This window comes from Crocodylus siamensis, chromosome 1, assembly GCF_052110815.1.
Source record: "Crocodylus siamensis isolate JL-2025a chromosome 1, ASM5211081v1, whole genome shotgun sequence".
In the NCBI taxonomy this organism is placed as follows: Eukaryota; Metazoa; Chordata; order Crocodylia; family Crocodylidae; genus Crocodylus; species Crocodylus siamensis.
The window spans coordinates 1,410,062-1,429,123 of record NC_143395.1 but is presented as its reverse complement, the minus strand read 5'-3'; the positions used below and the strand labels follow the sequence as shown (position 1 = coordinate 1,429,123).

General features: G+C 54.3%; 1 protein-coding gene across 3 annotated transcripts in view; it reads right to left on the bottom strand.

Moving 5' to 3' along the window:
• EXTL3 (exostosin like glycosyltransferase 3) overlaps positions 1–9,322 on the bottom strand; it is a 199,424-nt gene extending 190,102 nt beyond the window's left edge. For all 3 annotated transcript variants that reach the window (XM_090025692.1, XM_090025782.1, XM_090025437.1), the window contains exon 1: positions 9,186–9,322. The gene's annotated coding sequence lies outside the window, so the exon portion shown is untranslated. The remainder of the gene's footprint in view (positions 1–9,185) is intronic.
• Positions 9,323–19,062: the final 9,740 nt, after the last annotated feature.

The window sequence follows — 19,062 nt, the reverse complement described above, 5'->3', positions numbered from 1 at the left end:
ATTATGCAATAGCAAAAAGTTTGCTGGCATTTGTGCACAACTATGCATGGCTTTGGCTAAATTACTACAAAACAGAGGGCTCATTCCTCCCTCATTCTGTAGGTTTAAGGAAATTTTTAAAAAGCCAATGACTGTGCAACATGTTTTTTAAAGTCATTTGGTGCTCAGAAAAAAAACCATGTAGGAATGTTGTGTGTTGATGTTGCTATTTATAAAAAACAAAAACAAAGCAGCTAGTTTTGGTTTGCATCAGATCATACACTTCCCCCTTTTAAAAAAATAAATAAATAAATAAAATAATACAGCATATTAGGAGTTGACTTTTTTGCTTGTTACTTTTCAGCCCGGTTCACATCCTTTCCTTTTCCTTTTGGATTTTTCTTCTTCTTCCCATGCTGCATTTATTTATTTATCACGAGCGTGTGCTTCTTAATCTCCTTTTCCCCTTGTTAAAAAGTCTTCTTCTGCTTCACCTCCTTTAAAAGGTATGTTATTATTAAATCATAATGAATTCTCAGTCTCGCCTTTGTTGCAGGGAAACAATAAAGACCCAGGGGAAGCACGGCTAGACAGAAAACTTCAGAGATGTCAGGTTCTTGGAGCCAGCCGAAGCCTTTTGCCCACTGTCTGAAAGAGGCTATGCAAGAAGCCAGTCTCCGATTCCCACTGAGCTGCAGGCTCTCTCTGCACCCAAACGGTCTCTTCAGTTTCACTATTTTTAAAGTAATGAATCATTTTGGTGCTAGTGCAGATGTCAACCTCGCTGCTAAAAAAGGGGGAGTGGTAAGCAAAGCCCACCCCTTTTGTGATGGGAGAATCACTTAATCTCAGGAGTCAGTCTGGACCATCAGCTTTTTGTGGCAGAGGCTCTATTATCCTGTATTTGTACAGGGCCTGGCACAATGGGAGCAGCCTGGGGCTCCAGATGATAAATACAAATACTAAAGCATGGGTGGGTAATCTACAATCCAGTACGAAAGATGAGGGATCCAGAGAGAGGGAGAGAGAGGGAGATGCCCAGCAGAGAATCCTAGAAGGCTCCCAGGGCTTCAAAGAAGCCCGCAGACTCGGGGTCACTGCCAGAGAAACTGTGTCAAGGGCTTTTAAACACAGCCCATGCGCTGGACGTAGATTCTGGAGCCGCTTCCTCAAGCCCATCACAAGGTGAGGGGCCAGTCACATAATCCAGGGTCCTCGGGTCCCAGTGCACATGGCAACAGGTGGCACAAGGGCAAGCGATGGCTGTGCAGATACAGCCCCGCTTGTTCTGTGGCCACATGCACTACCACCACTGGTCCCACCACCATTCCAGGCTGTGCAGTCCAGTCTAGCCTGCAAGGAGCCCCATGTTCCAGCCCAAAGCAATTTTGACACGTGCCAAAGACAGAGGAACCCCCCATTCAGCTTTTTCTCCTGGCCAGACGGATGGCCACATTGACTAGATGCCAGGAGGAGCATGCCAGGGTTTCAGGCCCATGCCAAACTGACAGCACTAAAGCTGCCTCTTCCACCAGGGCAAGCATCCTGCACAGCCTCAAACTGAATCCCCGTATCTCAGGGGGAAAGGGAAAGCAGTCTTAGTGACACACTCAGTCCACAGCCTCTCACCCAAGGTGGACAACGACAGTGAAAATGTGCGTCGGCTGCGAACACTTGTCGGTGGGAACTAGATGGTGACCTTCCAGCTCAGGAAACACAGGCCATGTCCCATCAGGTGGTACCATGCGACTCAGTGCCAACCCCATAGGCCATCCAGTCCCTCCTTGCTTCCTCTTTAGAGAGAGCTGCTTCACCCCCTGTGAGTTTTTGTGCCTCTGTTAACAGACTGCCGCTGTCACCATCACAAATCCTCGTTTTTAAGCAAAGAGTGGGGAGGGAAAAAAAAAGGGTCACCCAGCAAGCATTTTCTTGTGTTCCCAATCAATAAACAGGCTGCTGCTATCACATGATTCTGGGGTCAGAATTGCTCCAATGCATGTGACAAGCAGCATGTGGATATGAGCCTTTAGCCTCTCAGAGGAGCAATTCTGCTGCCAAGAGCTCCCAAGTAACTGGAGAGGAGCAAAGCAACAAGTGAGAAGTTCTGCGTATTGCAACTCTGTGGCCACCAAAGAAGTCATTAAGCCCCACAGGCCTCTGATACGGCCAAGTTAGAAGTGTCATAAAATGATGAATTACGGTTAAATGCTCTCTGCCGAGACACCCTGTGCTGATGACTGAAAGATATTCTGCCAGTCTTCTCATTGCAGGTGATAAATTTGAGGCCGGCCTACAATGCAAACCCTTCAAATTGATGAGCTCAGCTGTTTTCCCCTTTTAATATCTGTATTATTTAATTGAGTACATCCAAGGTCAGAACTTCCTAGGTGGCTAAAAGTTGTTCAAAAACTGTGGTTCACTCAGTAATTTTTTCTCTCCGTGTACTTTTAAAGCAGCTCGCTAAGGATCGGTTTGGCCGAGGTAGAATCACCTGACCGTACTGCAAACAGATGGGAATTTTAGACCAACCAGAAGTGGGTTAGTTGCTTTTCTTTTTCAGCATGTGGCAAGCTGGTGACACAGACTGTAGAAGCACCCCCATCCAAGCCACTGGAGAACATGCAGCCTTGTTATAATTCAGCCTAGTTTCCATGTTGTACGCCTTAAAAAGGCCATGTCAATTGAAAACAGATACTCCTCAGCCTCCATCGACTACCAGTTTCATAAACATCTCTGATCTCTGCAAGGAGCGCTCTGAATCTGAGACATGACATATCATCTCCCAAGCACTTCACTGTGCAAGCGCCTAATCACTTGTCACACTTCTTCATATGACAAGTAGGATCCAGCTTAGAGATGATTTGAATGAATTCCTCCTTGAGTTTTTGCAGGGAGAGCACAAGCACTAAGTGGCTTTCAGTTCTGCAGCTATAAAATTCAGTCCAAAAGAAAAAAACCACCAAGAAACCTACCAGCCATTCAAAACTTGGATTAATAATGGGCTGTCCTCCTTGGCCTGTCCCCTCAGTTGAGCCAATACCCAGTGGCAGAAGTGTCCGTAGCGCCGCAGGGGAAAATGCAAGTGAAATCTTGCAGGAGAGCCATCTGCATGTTAAATCTTGTATTCAAGGGCTATAAATCCTACCATCACAGCCCTCCTCCCTGCTTGGAGCCCACTGCACTGTGGGGACTTCCAGACTGAAGAAGTCAAAAGCCAAGTGCCAGCAGGAGCACAAGACATGGTCCCCAGGAAAGATACTTGGCAAGGCCTTCTCCTTCAGAAGCAGCTGAGCTGGAAAAGGTCTTGAAACCAGGAGAGAAGGTTTGCCGTATGCGGAGGGCCTGAAACAGAGTCTTCCTGCATGCATGGAGGGCACATGCATCTCCCGTAAGGAAGCTGCAAGGTAAATACTTGGCAGGACTGGGAGATAGTTTGAAGACATGGCAGGATTCAAGAAGAAGTTCGGCTTGTGCCGATTTCCAACAACAGAAATTTCTCCTTGCAAGGATCTCAGTGCAGTACACACAACATTGCCACAAGCACGGGATCAGCTGCCCAGCTACCTGCCCATCTTCCACAACTTGTATTGCTTCCATGGGCATTAACAGTGCTGCCAGTTGCAAACGTTCAAAATGCAGGGCCTCCGACTCCAAGACTGACTTATTTATTGCCTAAAAATGCTATCAATGAAAGGGGACCTATTTAAGTTGTCTCCTGAGTTTGGAGCCTCCAGTGGTTTTTTGTTTTGTTTTGTTTTGTTTTTTCCTTCTTTTTTTGCAGCCAGAAATGCTTAAAATAAAAGCGGGGATCCAAGACCCCAAGAGCAGAGGTTTCAAGAGAAGACTAGTGTCATTGCCATGCAGTCATGTGCTGGCTACAGTGGGTCACATGTGTATGTGTAGAGGATCACAGGATCCCTTCTGCTTCTATAGTGGGTCACATGTGGAGGATCATGGGATCCCTTTTGCCTAGAGCAGACTGTGCTTCTGGCAGGGTTGAAGCCGCACAGGAATGTGGTTCTCACACTGTACTCAGACTTGTACCCCCAAATAAAATGAACATTCAATTGCTTCTTATTTCAGACTTTCTAGTATATTATTGGGTCCCACTTGGGCTTGGCTGTGTAGGCAAGAAGGGCTCAGAGAGGGAGGAGCCATCCAAAAGCTGTAGCACAGAAGCAGATGTCGCTTTGGAGGACGGCTTTGAGGCCCATCCAAAAAGCTGCTGCACTCTGCTTTCACCTTGCATGCACTAGAGTGCATTTGTCTCTTTAAAATTTGTTTTCTGGAAGTTGGACTTCTCCGCACCCTTCTTCCTATACCCCCAACCTCCCCGCAAGGGACAGGAGAGGGGAGCTGAGTCTCAAGACCAAGTCACTCAGAGACAGAACTCCTTTCATGAATGTGCCTTCTTCCCCCTTGAAGCTTGGGCACGCCTAGAAATGTCTAAACATTTCCTTCAGAAGCCAAATGCAGAGAGTAACTCAGCAAGTAGGTAATGTAGATCCTCCTCTGCCTCTTGAAGAGCCCCAAGCCTAGACCAGATGAGCAGCATTTCAGGCTCAAACAGAAAGAAATGTTTCAAGAGAAGCTACAGGAAAGGAGAGCTCCACTGTCCAGCACGTGGGAGGCTCTGACTAGGCCAGTTTTCCCTGGAACGCGTCTGTGCAACCCCCAGGCCGGCACACAGCAATCATCTCCTTTTGTGCCAAATTCAAAGGGAAGGTATGATGTGTACAAGCCCCACCTTATCACCCTGGCGTGTTAGCTCAAGCCACAGACTCATGATCTCAGCCCTGGAGATCCCCAGGCAGCCACTCACACGAACGTCGGCACGTCCCGTACTTTCACAGGGAACCTACAGTCTTCACCTATTGCCATCAGCAACCATGGGCCTCCGCCAAGGTGAGATCACTGCAAATTGCACTGGCCTTACTCACGTGGGCCTTCTCACCAAAATTCAAGGGAGGGCTGGCCCAGAGGAGTCGAAATACACTCCAACAGCAAATGTAGGCCTGGATTCCTAGAAGCAACTTTTCCCTACGCTCCACTCATTTAGGCTATTACAGCCAGACTCTGCAAGATGCTGAACATCTCCGCTACATCTGCCATTGACTCTGGAGGGACTTTGAAGCCACTGAGCAGCAAACAACCAGGCAGGTCAGGCCACCATAGCAATAATTTTCTGCTTACTAGTTCCACTCATTTGCTGGGTACTGAATTTACCCCATTCTGGAAATAATTGGGCTTTTAAAAAAAAAAAAAAAAAAAAAAGTCACATTCTGAATTTTGGGGGAGGAAAGAATTTCTACAACACTGACAGCACTGTAGGTACTGAATAAAATATGACCCCCGCCTCACCCACACTTAAAAATTGAATTTGATCTTTACTACTTTCACTCCCTTTCCACATCAGACCTTGCAGCTTCTTGTTACTTTTGTGGGTTTCTCACAGGGATTTTAAAAAACAAAAAACACAACTTTACTGCTTAGGATGGATTTTTGATCAATTAAGCCCACGATTTCCTTTGTCTTTCACCAGGCAGCCAGAAATCCCAGCTGACATTACAGCTGCAGAGAAAGATGTGCTGCAATGTTGAGGAAGATATTAAAAGTCTTTACAATTCTAGCAGACGGAAGAAAGGTTTAGTGCCGAGAGTGACAGCACCGGTCTGCTCCTGCTCACAGATGCTTGTGGTCCATCCCTTCTGCTCAGGAACAGGAGGCCTGGCTGCATGGACTGGACTGAAGGCCTGAAGCCGTGGGGTTCACGTATTGGTTCCCTGTCCCTTCCCATACGCATTTCCCTGCACGCCTGTGAAGCGCTGCTCCTACAAATCCCTGGCCAGCCTGTAACTCTGCATGCATCAGCCTGTCCCTTGCTCAGAGCCTGGCTGCAACAGCAGGGGCAGGGCTCAGCTCTTCACCTGCCCCAAGCTGACACTCAAGACGAAAAGAAAATTTGCTGCCATAGCTGTACTGCAGCAGCAGCGCTTAGCACGCCCGGAGCAAGAAACAAAAAACCCACACACAGCAAACAGCCTGCAAGCTGAAGAAATAAAACAGACCAAGACTGATGTGAGCAAACAGCAAGGTTTAACCTGGGTCACGTTAGTTCCAGGGTGTCACTGAGCAGTGTTTAAACAAAATTAAAACACATTTAAATAGAGGCACGCCTGACTGCAGCAACATGTAGGTAAATACCCCAGCAAGCGAGCTTAAAGCTGGCAAGATACCCACAGCATTTCCTCTGCTTCTGGGGCAGAGTTGGCCATTGGTAACCCTGTCAAGTCATTTAAATCTCGCTTTGGTGTGCCCACCTCAAGTCATGAGACTACAGCACAGATCCAGAGAAACACTGCAACAGGCAGAAGTACACATCTCTGGGCCCGGACAGGCAACGCATTTACAGCACTGTTGTCTGCAAGGATCGGGGATGAAAATAACGCCGGGGTCTACAGCAGACAGGTAAGCAGCTACTCAGAAGGCAGCTGCTCCTACAGAGCTACATGGAAGGGAAAACAGCCTTCTTGCACTGCACCCACGGCCATGCCAGGATGAAAGGAGGTGGACGACACCCACACCGGTGCAGTTTTAGCCCAGCAGACAATTGGCTTAAGCTACACCAGCGTAGGTTACACCAGCAAATCCTGGTGGAAGAGCCATTTCCACCAGTGTAAATAGGTCCGACCGGCTCTGCGCCAGAGTGGAGCAGTTCTGACTCCATCCACGCCCCCGCCAACAGGAGACCGTCATTAGAGGTTGTGGGGCACTTCTTCACCTTCTTGGATGACTGCAGGGGGACATGAATGGTCACAACCCCCCAGCCACGGCATTCGTCATCTTAGGGATGGAGAAACAAATGCACCCAGAGGGTAGGCGACATGTCCCCGGCCACAGGGGGAACTGGGGGCAGGATTAGAAGGCCAACTCAAAGGGGTCACATCTCCCAGCCCTGCATTCAGCATGCTCCAAGGTCCAGCCAAGAGACAGGGAAAGCCAGGCTTTCACAAGATTAAAACACACCCAAAAAACAGTCAATTCCTGAGGAAGCCGTTCTGACGCCTACTCAGACTCCATATTACCAAGCTAAGGCTGGGATGTACTTCAGTCCTGGGGCAACCCCACTGAAGCCAATTAGAGCTGGGACAAAGAGAAACCATTTCCCCACCACTGGCTAAATTCAGGAAGCAGCAGAGCTGTCCTCACTTGCCCCAGCAGGCGATTTCACGCTGCCCAAACTCATCCTCCCCTCGCGCTGCCCCGAGGCCCACAGGAGAAGCACAGGAGCTGCACCCGGGGCCCACGTCCGTCTTGGACCTGGCCATGAAGGGTAAATGGCAGCTTGTCCCAGGCTGCTGCAGGCGGCTCAGAGCAAGCCCCAGCCCTCCACCTCGCTCCCCCGGCTGGCAGGGCAAACTCCTGCAAGATTACAACACCCAGAACAAGGCTAGCCTCGGGGCAGAGCGCTGGAAGCGAGGGACCAGGGTGCTCGGCTAGTCATCCCCCAGCCCGCTCCTGCCCATGTTTCAAGGAGGCTTTCAGGTGCTCTCCAGAAAGGCTCTGAGGAGAGCAGCCTTGCTGGCATTTTACTGCAAGCTGGCCAGCCGAGAAAAAGACGCAGCAAGAGACCGTGCTCTCTGGACCAAGCTTTGCGCTCGCAGGTCTCTCGCCCAGAGACACCAACACCACGCCTAAGGAATCAACTATATCCTTAACACGGGTTTTCCATGAGGAAAAAAAGAGTAGCCACAGGCAGAATTTAACTGAGAAGCCTCATTTGAATCGGACTTTGCAATACACATCGCACCTTGACGTGCCAGCCCGCGCCCATGCTACAAGACACCGACACGCAACAAGGCGCCGTCTCCTCCTCGGCCACCCGCAGCTGTTGGGCCCCGGTTCCTGCGAGCACCAGAAGGAATATTTCCTCCCGTCCAGCCGGCCCACGCAGACCAGGTCCGCTCACGTGTGCGGACCATGCTCTTGCCCATGAGGAGACCCCGCCTGGGGCGGCCCCTAGCTAAGGGCTGCAGGAGGAGGACAGTCGTCTGGAGGAACGCAGCAGCGCTCTCGCTACATCAAGGACCCGAAGCCTGGATCGCACCCCCCACGTGTTTACTTCCCCCCCGACTCAAACACCACCTACGGAGTAGCGCAATATGGCAGCGCATCCGACCCCATCGCCACCCACCTCGCAGGGTGGCCCGAAAGCACGAGCCCCGGGAGAGGTGCTGGCACACCCCAGATTTTGCAAAGGAGATGCAGGATTTTATCACGATTGAGACAGGGATGTCACCTCCGGAGGTTCCCCCCCGCCACCCGCCCGCCCGCCTTCCCCAGGCAGGGAGCTGTTGTGTTGGAGCGCCCAGCACCACCCCACAGAACTCAATTTGGGGCAAAACCCCCCCCAAAAGAAGTGGTGGTTAGTATTTCACTCCTGCAGCAGAGCAGAGCAAGACGCGGGGCTGAAGCCTCCACCCTGACTTCCCACCACGTCCTTTTTTGGTCAGCCAAAAGCTGCGCCGATTACTCAAAAGCCTTCGCCAAATTCAAGCAGCCCCCGCGACGGAGACCGCGGGGCAAAGATGCGCGCTTGCACACGGGAGTCGATGGCACCCGATCGCTTGGGATGCCATTGAAACCGGAGTCATCCCGATGCCGGAGCGCAGACCCTGCATCCCAGCGCCGGAGACAGCGCCAAGCCCGAGCGCAGACCCTGCAGACGGAGCCAGGCACGGAGCAAAGCCAGGTTACCATCACATAGCCCCACGTCCCTTTCCCCCTCCAGACACAAAGGCCCGAACGCACGTACGAGCGAGGCCGAACCCGGGAAATAGCGGAGTCTATTCCAGACCGCTTCCTAAAACAAAAAAAAAACCGGGGAAAATTGAGATCCCGGCCGGAGGCCAGGACCCGAGGCTGCAGGGGTCCGTCCCGCTCCGCACGACTTCGCTTTCCCCTCACTTCCAAGGGGCGCGCCGCGCAGACAGACAGAGACCCAGCGAGCGGGCACGCCGGCCGGGGCCGGGCTGCCAGCCCACCGCGGGGGGAGGGGGGGGGTCCCGGTCCCGGGCGCCGGGACTCCGACTCGGCTCTCCGGCGCGGGGGCAGGCGCTCCCCCTTCCCCCGCGCCAGGGCACGCGACCCGGCCCCCACGCCACCCCGGGGGAGCCCGCAGCAAGGGCAGCATCCCCCCGACCCACCTGCGGCGGCGGCGGCGGCGGCCCCGCGCGGCGCGGAGGAAGCGGCGCCCGCGGCAGCGGCAGCGCCGGGTTAAATGCCGCGTGCCCGGCCCGCGCGGGGCATTGTGGGAGGCGGCGGCGGGCGCGGGCGCAGCGCGCCCCCTGCTGGCCGCGCTGCCGCTCTGCTTCCTGCCCCCGCCGGACGTGCCCGGCCCGGGCCGCCGCTCGGCTTTCTGCTCCCTGCCCGCCCGCGCGCTCCGGTCGCACGCCGGCCCGCCCGGCCACGAGGGGCCTCGCCCGGGGCCGCTCCGGGCAGGCGGGGAGGGCTGCAGGGCCTTGTCCGCCCGCGTCGCCCCCCAGCTTTGCGGGGCGGTTTCGCGGCAGCCGGACGTGCGAGAGGATGAAGCCAGCAGGCCCTGAGCTCTGGATGCGAAAGAGCTTGCCTCGCCCCTGCGGCCTGCGATGCCCCCTCTCCCGCAGGCGGGGCTGCCGCCCCTGCAGCGCCCGCGTCAGGCCTGCCTCGCGCACGCCGCAAGGCCGCAGACCGGACCTAGGCTCCCGGCAGCCCTGGGTGAACTTGTAGCATCGGGCCCCCTCACCGGAGATAATGATAATTTTAAAGTTACCAAGAGAAAGAAGGGGGGTAAGAGTGCTCGGAAACCCCCGGGGCTCAGCAGAGGCGTCCGAGAAAGCCCGAGGGCCGAAAGCGTAGCCGGGCCTTTAGGAAGGCCGAGGCGGGGGTGGCGCTCAGGCTGGTGACCAGGATTCAGGACAACAAAATCTCCTTCAAATACACTGGGAGTAAGACGCGGGCACCGGGTAACGTAGGGCCCCTGCTAGACTCGCACGGTAACCTTGCGGCTGCGCCCGATGAGAAAGCCGAAATTTTTAACAAGTTCTTTGCCTCCGTTTTCTTGGCCAGGGCCCAGGACAGCTCTCCCAGCACAGGTAGGGGCCATCTCGGGGGTAGCACTGCCAGGCCTCGGGTCTGCGCGGATGTAGTCAGGGGTCTTCTGGAGGGGCTGGATGTATTCAGATCTGCGGGCCCTGATGCCCTCCACCCACGGGTGTTGAGAGAGCTGGCAGGGGCCCTTGGCCCACCTGTATGAGTGATCGTGGTCCACGGGCCAGGTGCCCGGAGATTGGAAACTAGCTACTGTGGTCCCCATTTTTAAGAAAGGGAGAAAGGAGGACCCAGGAAACTACATAAGCCTCATTGGTCTTGGGGAAAATCCTTGAAAAAATCATCAAGGATCACATCTGTGGGGGCAGCAGGGGAGATCATGCCCACGGGAAACCAACATGGGTTCATCAAGGGCAGGTCCTGCCCGACCAACCTGATGGCCTTTTATGACCAGGTAACTAAATCCCTGGATGACGGTGTCGCCGTGGACGTAGTCTTTCTGGCCTTTGACACTGTCTCTCACCCCATCCTCATTAATAAATTGAGTGCGGCATTGATGCCTGCACAGTTGGATGGGTCAAAAATTGCCTGATGGGCCGCACCCAGAGAGCGGTGGTGGACGGGTCGTTTTTGACCTGGCGGGATGTGGGCAGTGGGGTCCCCCGGGCCCACCGTGTTCAACAACTTCATCAGCGACTTGGACGAGGGGGTAGACAACATGTTGTCCAAGTCTGCCGATGACACCAAGATGTGGGGAGAGGTAGGCACGCTGGAAGGGAGAGAGAGGCTGCAATTAGATTTAGACAGACTACAGAAGTTGGCAGATGGGAACAGGATGGGCTTCAATGTAGACAAGTGCAGGGTGCTGCACCCGGGGAGGAGGAATGCATGGCACACAGACGGGCTGGGGAGCTCCCCCTTGTGACCACAGAGGCAGAAAGGGATCTTGGAGTCATTATTGAGCACGGGCCGGCAGTGTGGGGACGCGGTCAGGAAGGCCAACCGCACCTTGTCCTGCATCCACAGATGCATCTCGAGCAGGTCCAGGGAGGTGACCCTCCCCCTCTATGCAGCACCGGTCAGGCCGCAGCTGGAGTACTGCATCCAGGTCTGGGCGCCGCACTTCAGGAGGGATGTGGCCAGCACGGACAGGGTCCAGAGGAGACCACTCACTTGGTTGGAGGACAGCGGGGCAGGCCCTACGAGGAGAGACTGAGGGACCTGAACCTGTTCAGTCTCAGCAAGCGGATGCTGAGGGGGGATTTGGTGGCTGCCTACAAACTCGTCAGGGGAGATCAGCAGCAAATAGGAAGGGCCCTATTCCCCCAGCAGCACCCGGGGTGACGAGGAACAATGGCCAGAAGCTGCTGGAGAACAGGTTCAGGTTAGAGACTAGGAGGCACGACTTCACTGTCAGGGTGGAGAGGGTCTGGAGCCAACTTCCTAGGGCAGTGGTCCTCACTCCTACCTTGGGCAAATTCGGAAAGAGGTTGGACGAACCCCTGTCTGGGGTTGTGTGATCCCAGCGTGTGCTCCTGCCGGTGGCGGGGGGTCAGACTACATGATCTGTTCAGATCCCTCCTGACCCCAGACAACTATGAAACTATGAAATCATCTTCAGGTCCCCTTTTTGTCTGGGCCCCAGTTCGCCCATGCCTGTGTCTGGCCGTGACACTGCCCCTGCATCCGAACACACTGGCTCTCGGCAGAAATAAGGCAGGGGATATCTAGGACCCCAGAGAGGGAAGGCATGCTTTGCAGTTGGGCAGCTGCCTCGCATTCGGTGTAAGGCCCATGCTGCTTCCAGAAGAGGTGCACGCCATGCCTGGCCACGCCGGTCGGGCCCTGAGCCGGCTGCCAGCATCAACGGGGGTGCGGGCACATGGCACGACTGCTCCGTTTGTGGACTGTGGATCGTGCTCCCGGGGCTTCAGGCACGTGGACTGTGCTCAGGAAGAGAGGAGCAGATACGTGAGGGTCCAAGGGATTAAAACTCACAGGGTTTGAGACACCTGCACTGCGGCCAGGACCCCCGTGCAATTAAGTCTTTGCATCGGGGGGGAAAAGGAAAATAAAAATCTCTCCATGCTGACCCAGGGGGCCTCCAGGCACCGCTGTGGCCTGCCCCAGGCAGCGCTAGTGTGCTTTCTGTACCCGTGTGCCAAGGTGGCAAGAGTGAGGGCACCCTTCTTTCGGACTGACCCTAAAGCTAAGGCCTTGCTCGCTTGCATCTATTAGCAGTGCCCTGGTGCTTCTTGCAAGAGCAAAGAGAGTCCTGATCAGGGTCCAAGTGGGGCGACTGCATTTCCGCCCCTGCAGCTCCTCTAGGTGCTGTATTTCCGCTCCCGCTCGGTGGGGCAGGAGTCTTTTCTTCCATGCTCTTTCAATGCGCTGCTCCCCCCAGGCGCCGAGGGAGAAGCAATGCCCACAGCATGGTAGAAACAGAAGGGCCTGATCCGGAGGGCTCCTGAGCAGATTCGACTCCCCCTGGAGCCCGCAGGAGTGGCGGGTGCCCCGCACCCATCAGGACAGAGGAAAAGGTAGGGGACCTGGGCCCATCAGCACTGGGGAGGCCACATCTGGAGTCCTGTGTCCAGTTTTGGGCCCCCCGCTGCAGAAAGGATGTGGACACATTGGAGAGAGTCCAGTGGAGGGCAACAAAAATGGTTGTGGGGCTGGGGGACAGGACTGGTGAGGAGAAGCTGAGGGAACTGGGCTGATTTAGTCTGGAGAAGAGAAGACCGAGGAGGATTTGATAGCAGCCGTCACCTCCCTGCAGCAGGATTGCAGAGGATGGAGCTGGGCTCGTCTCAGTGGGGGCAGATGACAGGCAAGGAGCAATGGGCTCAAGCTGCAGCAAGAAAAGTTGAGGTTGGACATTAGGAAAACCTTCCTCACGAGGAGGGTGGTGAAACACTAGAGCGGGCTCCCCAGAGAGATGGTGGAGTCTCCATCCTTGGAGGTTTTGAAGACCCGGGTAGACCAAGCCATGGCTGGGATGATGGAGTTGGGGCTGGTCCTGCTTGGAGCAGAGGGTTGGATGAGATGTGACCTCCTGAGGTCTCTTCAACCCTCATTTTTTATGACTCTATAAATTATAGACCAATCAGTCCGACTTCAGCAGCTGGGAAGTTATTGGACCAAATTGTTAAAAAAATTGCAAGCATCAGGAGGAGGAAAGGCTCCCACCTGGAGATGCTAAGAACAAATCATGCCCAACCCACAAAAGTGTTTTCTTTGACAAAACAACTCATTTGGTGGATGAGGGGAATGCAGTGGACATCATAAACCGGGACTTTACACTGATGTACTCCTCATGAGTAAGCCGGACAAACCTGAGATGAATAAATTTACTATTGGGCGGAAACATAAGCGACTGATAACCACAAGCAAAGAGCAGCTACAAATGGATCTACGCCAGATGGACAGGCAGGCTCAAGAGGAGGTCAAGAGATGCCTGTTCTGGGTCCTAGGCAGCATCACGTTTTTAGACACGGGACTCAAGAGCTTCCTGGCCACATTTGCAGATGACAGAAATCTGGGAGGGGCCGCAAACCCTTTGGTGACTAACTGCAAAGGGATCTCAGGGCACGAGAAAACCGTGTCGTAGAGACGGCAACCTGGCATTTAGCAAAGGCGAAGCAGGACGCTGCGCCCAGCAGTGAAAACCCAGGTGCACGGTGCAGAGCGGAAGATAACGGGTGAGGACGTAGCGCTGCAGAGGGGCTATGGGATCTCGTGATTATAGTGGAAAGCCTGCTCTGCAGCTAAGGGACGTAGGCAGAAGAGAGCTCAGCCAAGGCAGAGCCAACCGGCAGCTTCCTCCGTGCGTAGCGGCAGTGCTACCAACATTTCCCCCGTCACCCAATCCTCCCGAGTAGGACCAGGCGACTGTGCCGTGGGCACCGGGTAGCGCATCCGCTGAGCCGCACGCTCTGCCATAGGTAGGGATGAAGGAGCGCCAAGGGGAGGAGCAGCCCCCGAGGGCGCTGGATACTCACCGCACCCTGCAGGAGGGGAGCTGCCCGTTTGGGCCCGTGGCCCATGGTGGATCCTGCAGCAGTTGGAAGTGTGCGTGCGAAGCCAGCACGTTGCACGCTGCTTTCGTGGGCTGTAAGAGCCGGTGCCCTCATCTCTTTCCCCTGCGGGGCTCTGCCACCAGGAGGGAAAGGGCAGCTCAGGGGACGAGGCAGCTGGGCAGGGCAGAAGGACAAAGGAGCATGCAGCAGGGCAGCGCGGCTGGAGCGGACAGAAACCTGGTTGTTGGGAAAGGAGGAGAAAGCAAGCTGCTGCCTCATGCTGCCTGCTGCATCCACCCACTGTCTGTCTTGTAGCTCACGGGAAGTTTTTGGGGGCAGGGGCCATCCCCTTGTTTTGTCCTGCTGCAGAGGGGCCCTGGAAACCCAGTCTCCCCTCCCTTCCAGCATCCGCCCTCTGCCGCCGTGCGACACAGGAGACTGGGCAAGACGGACCCGGGGCCTGGTCCAGTGCCTGGCAGTTCATACGCCACCGCTGCCCCTTCTACGGGGAGCCCCAGTCAGGTGACACAGTGCTTGGGGCCGGATTTGGCCCCCGGGCCAGGGGCTGAGCAGCCCTGATCTAACAGCTTCCAGTCTCCTAAGACCCCAGGCCATTGCGGTCCCCAGCCCCGCAGTATCTCAGCACCCTGTGGTCCTGTGGCATGAAAGGGGGAGCAGGCCCTCATCCGCGTTCAAGGATCTGGACCAAGTGCGGGTCACGGCACAGCAAACCTACGGCCAAGTCTCCCGAGGCCCAAGCCGGACCAGCCGCCCTGGCTGACGTTGTACCACCCGTGTTACAGGCGCCGGACGTTTTCAAGGCAAGGCACGAATCGCCGTCGTTGTCGTCACCCGTATCGAGGCCTCGAGGCTCCCGCTGTGCTGGGGCGTTGCTGCAGGATGAGCTGCACGCACCCCAGGAGCCGCGAGAGGGACTGTCGTTTCCCCTGCAAAATCCACGGTAACGCTTGAAATAACGAGCTCCCCGGGTAGCCTCGTCCACCTGCTTCCACAGTATAAATCGTTGGCTGCAAGAGACACTGGGCTCCCCTCACGGGGGGGTTACTAGGCTTAATTAACGAACGCAGGCAAAGGGCTTTGAAAGGCTTGGCTGAGAGGCTCCCTGCACCTATTGCTAAGTGACTCCAGCGTGAGCTGCAAGAAAGCCGGGTTTGATCCTTTACCGCAGGCGGGTCCTTTGTCTCTCTCGCTCTGCAACCGGGGACAGCTCCTGTTTTCTCCCACTGTCTGTTCATTTTGGGGCCATTTCTTTCTGACTACCGCCACAGTCCCCAGTGCGCTGGATTGGAGTTCGGTACTACTGCAACGCATAGAAATGCATAATATGGCAGGTGCAACGCGTGAGTAGGAACCTGAGCGGACATCTAGGAAGTGTCACGCCACGTTGTGAGTGGCCAGGCCTGGAGGGTGCCCAGGGCCTGAAGAAGTAACTGAGATACGCTGCAGCAGTGGCCAAAGCGTTGGCAGCACTTTCTTCTGCTTTTTTCCCGTGGCATATCGCAGGGCTGGGCTGAGCACGGTTGGTAGCTGTGGTGTGTGGAGGGGACGGAGGTTGCCGGTGAACAGGACAATGAGACGTGATGACTCCGGAGACCAGCATGAGAGGGTGTCTTCCTCTTGCACCTGGTTTGGGGGCTGCCTCTACGTCAGAGAGACAACCGGCCTGAGCGCGGCCTCACGGGAGGGTACGACGCCCCTCGCCTCTTCGGCGACAGCAGAGACGAGTCATTTCTGATGTCCCCGAGCAGGCAGAAGGTAGCGGTCACATTCATACAAGCCTGACGACATTATGGAATAACTCCCTGCGCTCCCATGAAGAGTTTGACCAATGTGCCCGGGCGTCAAGAATTACCCTTCTGAAACCTGCTGGCTCTCCGGAGCAGCAGACGGGACCCGAGCAGTTTTACACCGGGAGGAAATGACTCCCTCAGTGCTGCAGGGACACAGAGGCCAACTGAAGTCAGCAGGACGATGGCAGGAGTGAATGTGGTCCTGTATCCCTGCTTCACGGACGTTCAAATCCAGACCACGCTACGCTGGCCAAAGGGATTGGCTGGGATGGTCAAACCCAGTCCCGAAACAGAACGGCAAGCGCTTCCTAGGAAGGCGAGTGCTGTGAAGGAGCATTTCTGAGGAGGGTTTGAATGGCCAGAGAGGGAGGGGGAGTGGGTACCTGAAGACGGGGGGATCGTCCTGACTCCAAGAGGCAGTCACAAGGACACAAGGACGGGAGGTTTTGTAGGAGGGACACATCTCCAGTGACCTCCCTGCTGTTGGAGGGGATGACGTGGGTTGCCAGCTGCCAGCACCGCAGCTGTGTTGGGAACCTGTTATGGGTGAAATGCAACCTCTTGGCCTGATTTTAAGAATCAACATCCCTAAAATGACCAGTCACAACACAACTGGTCGATAATTTAGAGACCTTTATGGATAGTAGCAGCAAAGGGCAATCGGCAAGCAAGCAAAGGCTCTCACCATACACCATACCCCAGGGATGCACGCAGGAAGACGGATGTCTGGCCGGCACGGGGTCGTCTTCGTCAGGTCTCTTGCTTCAATTTGCAGTGGTCTCGCCTGGAGGAAGTTGCCGAGGGATGAACACACCCTCTCTTTGTCCCCCACAAGGGTTATTATACCTTTAGTCCATTCGTTGTGTACCTAACTGGTGCTCATCCACTGGTGATCCGGTCCGAGGTACCTTGTCCAGCCAACGGAGGTACTGTCCACATGCAATTCATGCACCAGTTGTCTGGTAAGATGTGATCATATAGTGGGAATCTTTCCATCACTAACTGGGACTTTTAGGTACCAAGACAGGTTCATCCATGCAGCTCCACTCTTATCTTTTGAATGCGTGGAAGATGGGATCACTTCTCTTCTCTGGGCTTGTTAGACACCCTCTTCTACCTTGGGAATGTATGAGAACTGCCTTGTTACAAAGCTGAGCCCTTGATAGGCCTGAGAGCCTGATTTTGCTTTCTAGCACACTCGTTAGCCACACTTACAGTGAAAAATAAGCAGTAAATGAACACTAACATCCTAAAAATTTGACATTTTAGCTGCCACCACCCACTCACTATTACATGGTGACACTCCTCTCAGTAGCTGATTCCATCCAGTGCAGGTTTCTGCTCTCTGTGCTTCTCTGCAACCATATAGTTCATTACTAAGGAGGTCCGCAAGGCCTGGGGAAGGGCAGATATCCATAGCACTTACTTCCATTTGTTATAATCAGGTGGCCTCAACTCCTTCAGGGCCCCCACATAAAATGCACAAAGGGGACCTGAGCTAGATTGCAGAAGGGCTGAGCACCTGCAACAGATACCAGGAAAGACCAGGTAATAAGACCCTGATGGCCACCCTTCTCCCATATGTAGTATCCACTACAGCAGGGTTTTGCTTCAGGATGCCGCCAGTCTGCCATTTATATGGAGGGTGTCTTCTATACTCACTTCCAGATAGCAAACAAGGAGCCCCCCTGCCAAGGTAAAGCTAGGGCTGGGAAACCAAAGCTGGGAAGTGGAACAACCTCCCCACGGCCATGGAGGGAGTGGACGTGTACTGAGCTACAGGGCAATTTCCCAGGAAGATCCAGGCGCTGGAGATTTCTAATTGCTCTCTCAGCAAAAGCAATGTAAGCACAAACTGCACCGCAGTCCGGACTCAGAGGGCTGGTCAGTGGCACTGGTCCTAGACAAGACTGCGGGGGGTCACAGGAGGTAGGGATTTGTCTTGGGGAGCCAGTGAACCCTCAGTAGGACATAAAGAAGACCACTGAGTCCTGGGAGTGGGAGGGGGGCGGCTTTTTATTCCAGATGGTAGAAGACCCTACATGGGGGCATGTGGGGTGGGCAGCATGACAAGGACAACGGACCATGGAGGAGCAGACTGGAGAAGTTGAGGGGGCTTGCAGGCAGGGTCTCCGGGAAAGACGGTGTGAGAGAGAACTGGGTGCAGGAGACTGGGCTCTTACCGAAAGGGACCGTCTTAATGCACAACAGCAAATGATCTCCATGAGAAACAGAAAGACAAGAGGCAGCATAAGAGACCACTGCAGTTGCATCGGGTGCTCTTCAGTGAAGTGCAAAATCAAAAAAAGGAATCGTACCAAATCCTAGCTCCGTGCTGCTCCCCAGCACCACAGCCTGCCCTCTCCTCCCCCTGCATGCCCCTGCACTTCGTAAAGCTCTCGGTGACAAACACACATCACATTTGTCCTGGAATAAAGCATTTTAAAGTGTGATCATTCAGACATACATGTCCAGTGCTCCAGGATAAATCCTTCAAAAGTTTAAGAAGGACCAACAGTTTATCTCAGGACATTGCAATGTGCATCTGAATGGTTGTCCCAGGATTGCATCATTATGGGCACTGGCAGACATGCAGCTCCCTGCTGTAACTCATGGCGCTTTGCAGGAAGTGTCACGAGTTACAGCAGTCGCTCGGATCCAACAGATGTCTGCACATGCCACAGGATAACTGTAAAGAAATAGCCCAAGCATGGAAGGATAACATCAGAGAGGCAAAGGCACCAAATGAGGAACAGCTACCAAGAGACAGAAAAGGAAAGACCCTATAAACACCTTCCTAGGTAAGAGAAAGACAAAGGATAGATAGAACAGGCCCATTTCTTAACAGGGAAGGAAAGCAAGTCAGAGACGATGAAGAGAAGGCGGCTTCTTTGCTTCAGTCTTCACACACACACACAAACAAAAGATAAATTATGACCAGATACTCACCTAAATTAGATGTAAGGACAGGATAGGGGTACAAGCCGGAACAGGAGATCAGATGAAAGAATGTTTAAGTAAGACGCAGGTATTCAAGTCAAGAGGCCTGATGAAATTCACCCCAGGGTGCTTAAGGAATGAACCACTGAAATCTCTGAACTAGTGGAAATTAACTTTGAGAACAGATGGAGGGCAAAGGAGGTCCCCAAGGCCTAGAGAAGAGC